Source organism: Myotis brandtii, unplaced genomic scaffold (genome assembly GCF_000412655.1).
Source record: "Myotis brandtii unplaced genomic scaffold, ASM41265v1 scaffold2204, whole genome shotgun sequence".
NCBI classification, from domain to species: Eukaryota; Metazoa; Chordata; class Mammalia; order Chiroptera; family Vespertilionidae; genus Myotis; species Myotis brandtii.
In genome coordinates, this window is record NW_005358261.1 from 121,555 (window position 1) to 129,070 (window position 7,516).

Sequence of the window (7,516 nt, forward strand, 5' to 3'; positions counted from 1 at the left end):
ATTAAAAAATGTATTAACATTCAACATTTCAATAGCTATCACTAAGGCCATTACTATTTTTAAGAAGCAGGTAATTCTTTCATCAACCTACTCTATGTACATAAATTATTTTCATTCCTTCTGTCAATTCAGTATTTAATCCATGTTTTCCTTTTAAACATATTTCAGTTAATTATTCATTGCCAAGCAAAAATGTATTGGCTAATTATATGTGAGTTTTAAATTAATTATTATATATTCATTAAACCTGGTAACCTTCGGGGGAGTAACTTTTTAAGTGAAAAATACCTTATAATTCATACATGGGATAAAATAATTGGTGTTTTTATTAAAAAACAGCTTAATCATGTAAACATTTTGTTGATTTTTTTTGCATGATGTGGGGGAAAAAACTTTTTTTATTTTATGAAATTGATTTGAATGGGTAAAAAGACATTAATTTTGAGATGACTCATAGATAATTAAAAGTAATTACCTTGGAAAGTTCAGAATGACAATGTGAAGTCATAAAAGTGGATCTGAAGCCCTGGCCGGTGCGGCTCAGTTGGCTGAAGTTTTTGTTGTCCCATTCCCGGAAAGGTCTTGGGTTCAATTCCTGGTTAGGGCACATACCTAGGTTTCAGGTTCAATCCCATGTGAGTGCATACGGAAGGCAACCGAAAGATGTTTCTCTCTCACATCGATGTTTCTCTCTCTTTTTCTCCCTCTCTTTCTTCCCCTCTCTCTAAAAATCAATAAAAACATATCCTTGGGTGAGGATTAGAAAAAAAATTTTAAGTGGATATGAAGAAATATACAATAAATGATTCTATTTAACTTATTTTCTTTTTCCTTTTTGGTGCTGACTAAACCTTGGGATGAACTGATTAGCAGTGACTTAGCAAAAGCCATCCATTTCAACTCTTCCGCCTGGCATTTAAAATACTCTAAAATTGTGCCACCTGATTCTAAGATAAATTCCACTAGCCCCCTCTACTTACCTTAGGCTGGGGTTCTAGTCACTGGCCCTTGCTCATTTCTGCTTCCAAGTTGGCTGACTTGTATTGCTCCAAAATTTATAGGTTCTAACCTCCAGTGCTTTATTTAGAGATAGGACCTTTAAAAGGGTAGTTAAGATTAAATAGGTCATATGGGTAGGCTCTAACTCAATATGACTGGTGTTCTTATAAAAAGGGGAAATTCGGAGACAGACTTGAATATAGAGAGAACACCATGTGAACATAAAAAGCCAACTACAAGCCAAGGACAGCGGCCCTTGGAAGAAACCAACCCTGTTTTGGACTAGTAGCTTCCAAACTGTGAGGAAATAAATTTGTTTAAGCCACCCAGTCAGTGGTACTTTGTTATGATATTCCCAGCTGCCTTTGTTCATGTTATGCCCTCCACTGAAAACATCCCCTTCCTCTCATGCACATCTATTCAAATTGTCATTTAACATTGAACCTAAACAGCCAGTAGAAGTTATCCCTGACAAACCAGTCCTCTCTCACTTCCCTTTTCTAATCTAGCAGAGAATTTAGTCTGTACCACAGAGCACATAAAGTAGAAATAAGAATTTCATGAGTTAATATAGGTAAAATGACTAAAATAGTGCCTGATACATAGTAAATCTTAAGTGTTACTTACTTAAGTGTTTTTTAAATCAAATCATGTTACTGCTAACTCTTTAGTATAATGCTGGGCATGTAAGTGCTAAAAACACTTGTTGATGTATAAACATTTAGGGGAAAATGAGATAGTTCTTGCCCTTAAGAAGCTCCTCATATAGTAGGGCAAAACCCAATTCTATAAGTAGCCTAAGTGGAAAAAAAAAATGGGTTCAGAAAAATTTCACAAAAGATGAATCCTGAAGGAAGATGTATTAGTTATCTATTGCTGCATAACAAATTAATCCAAACACAGCAGCTTAAAACAACAAATATTATCTCAGATTCAGGAAGTGGATAGCTAGGTGGTTTTGGTTCAGGGTCTCTTATGAGGTTAGTTATGCTGTTGGCTGGGCTGGAGTCATCTCAAGGGGGTCAAAGGATTTGTTTCTAAACACTCATGTGGTTGTTGGCAAGTTTTAGTTCCTTATCGGTTGTTAGATTTCATTTCCTTGGCACATAGGCTTCTCTATAGGCTGCCAGAATGTCCTATGACATGATAGCTGGCATCTCTCAGTGATTCAAGAGAGTATGCATAAGGAAGTCCCAATGCCTTTTATGATAGTCTCAGAGTCACAGTCTCACTTCCACCTTTGGGAAGTCTCCAAAGATGTGCACTATAGAAATTGGTGGTCGTTTGGAAGACAGGAGAGAGGTAAAACTTAATAAAGAAAGACCAGTTAAATAATCTCTTTCAAAAGTTCAGATAAGAGATTATGAGTGAATGATTAAGAGAATGGCTAAAAAATGGGAGCGGTAAGGCTGGATCCTAGACATATTTAGAAGGTAAAATATGCAAGATCTGGTAATAGTTGTGTAGGGAAGAAAAGGTAAAAGATATCAGGCTTGGCAACTTAGTAGTGGTACTATTTCCTCAAATTATGCACTTATTTATTTAAATATAGCCTTTTAAAAAATGTTTTTATTGATTTGAGAGAGAGGAAGGAAGAGGGATAGAAATAGAAACATGTATGAGAGAGAAACATCAATCAGTAGCCTCATGCACCCCCCACACCAGGGATGGAGCCTGCAACCCAGGCATGTGCCCTGACCAGAAATGGAATCGGTGACCTCTTTGTTTATGGGTCAACAGTCAACCACCGAGCCACATTGGCTGGACAAAAGTCAGCCAGCCTTTTAATTAGCATTGTAAAAAAAATCTTTCTATGAAAAAATTTTAAAACTATGAAATGACATAAAAATAACTGTAAAAGTCACTTTTTAAAATCTTGTACATATCCAGTTAGTCCTTTGTGAACTTATAAATTTTTACAAAATTGGAATTATATTTTAAAGCTTTCTTAATATGATAAAATTTCCTCCATCGTTTTTAGAAGCTGAATACTGTTCTGCTGTATGGATATAGCTTATTTAACCAATATTCTAGTAAACAATGCAGTAATGAACACTTTTGCAATAAAATTGTTACACATATCCTTATGCTACATTTCCTTTAGAGTAATTGTCCTGTCAAATGCATATGCTCAAGGCTTTTGATACATATTGTTAAGCTGTACTCTAGAAATTTGCCAATTTATACTCTCAGTAGTATAAGAAACCGTTTCCCTGAACCCTTACCAGTATCATCATGTAATCACTTATTAAAATAACACCTGAAGACCAAATTAATGTGTAACATGTTACATCACTCATAAGTCTAACTTACTATTAAACTTTTAGATTACTATTCAAAGCTTAAGATTCATATATTTTAGCTGAAGAATCTGAGGTCCAGTAAGTTATAAAACAAACCAGAATGCTATATTGTGGGTGTTTCTGTAGAAGATATTTTGTAGTGCTCTTCCTGATTTGCTACTCTCTCACCAATTATGCTTTTTCCTGGCCCCCTGCAATAACCTTATAGGTTTCCCAGGAAAAGGTACATATTTCCATTATCAAGGGCTGGAAGCTTGGCATATTCTATTAGTTTAGCACTATTTTTCCTAGTTGTTTCCTAGCTTGAATTTCACATGTGTTGAAGAAAACCTTTCAACATATTAACTTTAAAAAAAGTCTACCTAATATTGGATAAGGATCTATTTCATTCATTCAACAGCTCATTTATTCCCAGTCTCATACATTCAACAGTACTTATCTAATGTCTTACCATGTGTGGGGGATAAAGCAGTGAATAAAACAAATGTAGTCCCTGCTCTCATAAAACTTACATTTTTAGTAGGGCGAAGGGAAACAATAAAGATATAATGACAAATTACAAATGCTATTAAAATAGAGGGTCATGTGGGACAAAATAAGTGAAAAAAGGAGCTACTTTAGATATGGTGGCCAGGGAAGAGTGTTAGAGATAATATCTGAGTTAAGACCTGAAGGATGAGAATAAGTTAGCCATAAAGACATAGAGAAAGCATATCTCAGGCAGAAATAAACAGTAAGTGCAAAGGTCCTATGGAGTATCAGTTAAGTTGAACTGAGTACAAGAGACCCTAAATTGTAGCTTTACTGACAAAAGTTTACTTTTTTCTTTATGTCAAAATTAATATAAGGAGTATAGGGCTGGTATGGTACTCCACAAGGGTCTCAAGGCCTCAGGTTTCCACCAGCTTAAGGTTTTGCCATCCCTATGATGTGGGAACCTGCACCTGGCCCAAACTGGCAGCTAGAGTTCAATGCTTCACATCTGTACTCCAGGGTGCAGGATATAAAAGGAAAAGCAGCAAAGGACTGAAGGTGTGTAAGAGCTGTCTTTGAACATGACATACCTGCTTATTGGCCAGAACTACCACATGGCTGTAGGGAGGCTGGAAATAGAGTCTTTATTCTGGATAGCCACGTGCCCATGTCTATTACTATGAAAAAAATCAGAAAAATTTTAAGGGACAACCAACAGTCTCTGCTATAGACTGGAAAAAGCTTGATATGTGACAGAGACAGAAAGGAAGAGTGAGAGCAAGATGAAGTTGGAGAGGTAGGCAGAAGCCAGATTATACAGTTTTAAAGGCCATGGTAAGGAAAATGAATTTTATTCTAAGGGTAGCCATTGGAGGTTAAAATAAGGAAGTACCATAGCCTCATGAGCTTTTTAAAATAATCACTCTAGCAGGTATGTAGAGATGGTTTGAAGGGGCACAGGGAAAAGTGGAAGCAGATAATGTGGATATTGCTCTTTAAGAGATGTAGTGTCTTGGACAGGATGGTGGCATGAGAGGTGATGTGAAGTGGCTGAATTTTGAATACATACAAGGAAGAGCTGATGGTACTGGATGATCAGTTGAGGTGAGGAATCAAAGAATATTCCTAGTTTTATGCCTGAAAAAGTGAGTGAACTGTTGGTAGTACTGTTTATGGAAGGGCAGTTTGAATCCAAATGTTTTTATTTTAGAGAGAGAGGAAAGGAGAAGGATAGAAACATCCATGAGAGAGAAACATTGAGATACATCAATTGGCTGCCTCCCTCCTGGGGATTGAGCCTGAAACCTGGACAGGGAATCAAGCTCACAACTCTCTGAGCATGGGATGACAACCAAGCGAGCCACAGAGGAGAATGAAGTACTTGTTAAATTTGAGATACCTATCCTTTTTACCCCTTACCATGATAAGATTTTCAGTAGTCTACATCTTTCAAGAATGTGAGGACTCCCTTTCCTATAACTAGTTATTTACAAACTCATTTTCTTCCCCTAGTGAGGATTTTTTCCCTCACTTTAAACCAGTAATTTTTCCATAAGGTACGCAAAAAAATTTACCTACACACATTTCAACACACAAAACACATACAAGGTGTGGACTGTTTTTCAGTAAAAGCCATCAAAGTGAATAGTTAAAAACACCACCTATCTACAAAATGGGTAAATTTGATCAATATTAGTAATAAAAATGGACTTTTTGATGCAATAGGACAATTTTAAAAAATATTCTATTTACAGTGCTTACTAGAAAACTATGAACATAGCTCTTAACAAATGTTAGCTCATTCAATACCTAGGACCAACCTCTATAGTAGACATTCAACAAGTTCTACAAATTTATTAACAGATTGGACACTAGTAATAGGATAATTTAAAACTTGTTCAACAAGACTTAAATTTATCCTAAAGTTTTCTCAAGAAAGAAATAGTGTCAGTGTATTTTTTCCTAGTGCTCCTATCCTACACATTTACCATGAAAATGTTTTATCTCAGTAAAATATCCAAGCTAACAAAACCGTCAAATTAGACCTGTTCCTTTCTGGAAGTGATTTCTCCAATTTTACCAACTTTTATGCTATTTAAAACGTGTTTTGAGTAAATATGGGGTTGTTAACAATAAGGTCCATCTTTTGGTCTTAACAAAGTCCTATATATAAGCAAACTAATGGATAAAGTGGTAATACTTGGTGCAACTATATAAATATGTCGGTACTAGAGGCCCAGTGCATGACATTCATGCACTGTGGGGGAGGGTCCCTCAGCCCAGCCTGCACTCTCTCTCAGTCCGGGACCCCACAGGGGATGTCCACCTGCTGGCTTAGGCCCACTCCCCACAGCTGGCAGTCAGACATCCCCGAGGGGTCTTTAGCACTGCTGTGGAGGCTGGAAAGGTACCTGCTGTGGCCACTGCATTCACCTGCATGAGCCTGGCTTCTGGCTGAGCAGTGCTCCCCCTGTGGGAGCACACTGACCACCAGGGGGCAGCTCCTGTGTTGAGTATCTGCCCCCTGGTGGTCAGTGCACATCATATCGACCAGTAGTTCCGCAATTCAGCCAATTTGCATATTAGGGTTTTATTATATAGGATTCACACACACACACACATATATAAAAAAACCATATCTCATTTTTATTATTCTAACTTATGATTCCAAATATCGTTATACTTTTAATTTATTAATAGATTAAAATGCTCAGTAATACGATAAATGTACATACATGTACTTATATACATGTATGTATGACATTCAGAGGCGTATTCAGTTTTTTTAACATGCCATCTTACAAAGCAGAAGGAAAAGTTCAAAAGGCAGGCAGAACTGTTGGGGAAAAGGTAGGGAAGAATATAAAGAAGTGTTCTTCCTCGACCTTTCCTAGCATGAAAAACACGGTGGAGCAGAATGTTTAGTGAAATGAATAACCATGTGAAACATTTTCCACTGGCCACAGCAGCACCATTTGGAGTTTAATTTACACAGTATCTAGTAATAGTTCAAAATACACTGCATTCCGTAAACAGGACAAAGACACCTTTTGTTTTATGCTTATATATTTTTTGTTATTTAAGAGCGACAGATAACCCTTTGCCCTTCTGTGGTGTATTTTAAATTGGGTTACTCTGAGTTTTTTGGAAGAAAAAGTTGATTTTACAAAAACAAACAAGAAAATTATAAATTTTATTTACTCCGAATCAACTGCACGTAGTTTACATTAATAAATTCCATCACTCAAATAGAAATAACAATTTTCACAACCCCAAAACACACGCATAGAGGGTCTTTTTAAGCCCAAAATGTCCACTAGTAACAAAAAGGGAAGAGTTTATCAATATAAAAGGGAACAGATTGATTACTTCAAAGAAAACAAATTTAATTTCACTCTTGAGTGGCAATTCTTTTTCTGGAAAGCAGAGACTTTTCATTCTCCTGAAGTTTCCACCAAAGCCACCATAATGTCCCACAGCCCTGCTGATACCGCAGCTAGTCATTCGCGGCGAGAGAAAATGCTATAAATCTAACAGCCTGCGCGAGTGCCCCCCAAAGTGCTTTAAAAACCTACTCCCCAATATGTTCCCTCCCACCAAGTTTAAAAAAAAAAAAAAAGGAAGGGTGGCGAGTAGAAAATCGCGGTGGTTGGGCAGAGGGGCACTCACTTCTCCGGAGGTGACGCGCTGCGGGTCCCCGAAGTGCGCGCCGGGGCCGCGGAGGATGCGGGGCTGCGGGA

The 7,516-nt window shown here is 37.2% G+C and overlaps 1 long non-coding RNA gene across 1 annotated transcript in view; it reads right to left on the bottom strand.

Annotated features, from left to right (window-relative positions):
• Window positions 1-6,950: 6,950 nt before the first annotated feature.
• LOC106726065 overlaps window positions 6,951-7,516 on the bottom strand; it is an 878-nt gene continuing 312 nt past the window's right edge. The window contains exon 2 of the long non-coding RNA XR_001362081.1: window positions 6,951-7,508. This is a non-coding gene — a long non-coding RNA (uncharacterized LOC106726065). The remainder of the gene's footprint in view (window positions 7,509-7,516) is intronic.